Genomic DNA, 723 nt, shown 5'->3' on the forward strand with positions numbered 1-723 from the left:
AGTCTAGTGCATGTCATCAGTTTAAATAGCCAACTAAACTTTATTACATTGTGGGAATTTCAAGTTACATTAATAAAAAAAATTCTCACAAACTTTGCCTATAATGTACAGAGTACAGCATTTTCCTCAACAAAAATGCACAGCATTATTCACTGAGTTTTAAGCATTAAACTATTCCTTCCAAACACAAACTGCTACAGGTTCTTCTGGCAACTGGCCTAATATCAGTTTTCCACTCTTCAGCCTTTTGTTGGGGTTCAGGGGGAAGAGGGGAGTCTCAAGAGAGCATTAAAATTCTTGTTTGGTTCCTAGTTACATATTCAGCTTTCCAGTGTTCCACTTTGGAGGCTTCTTCCTGAAGAGATTACTCACTAAGAGGGTTAGGGTTGCTCTGGAGACCCAAAGATACCAATACTCCCTGGTCCTGCCGAATGAATTCTACTTGAGTCTTCTCAGCTAAAGGAAAGTAAAATTTATTAAAAGTTAAGCCACTTGGCATTAGACAGAGTAAGTCTGTGCTAGGTCATTCTATGGTGCTCTCACTATTCTATGGCACTTATGGCATTCTATGACGCTCTCACACCACATGCTGTGAGATGGGGTCTTATATACAGAAGGTTGTGGGAGGAATCTAGGGGTGGTCTAGAGGAGGAGTTTGGGGAGGGTCTTCAGGAGGAGTTAAGGAAGTCAATGAGTGATTAAGGGTGGGAAGTAGCTGGAGAA

Source organism: Petaurus breviceps, unplaced genomic scaffold (assembly GCF_028583685.1).
Source record: "Petaurus breviceps papuanus isolate PSGF00001 unplaced genomic scaffold, PetGlider_PUasm1.0 129, whole genome shotgun sequence".
NCBI classification, from domain to species: Eukaryota; Metazoa; Chordata; class Mammalia; order Diprotodontia; family Petauridae; genus Petaurus; species Petaurus breviceps.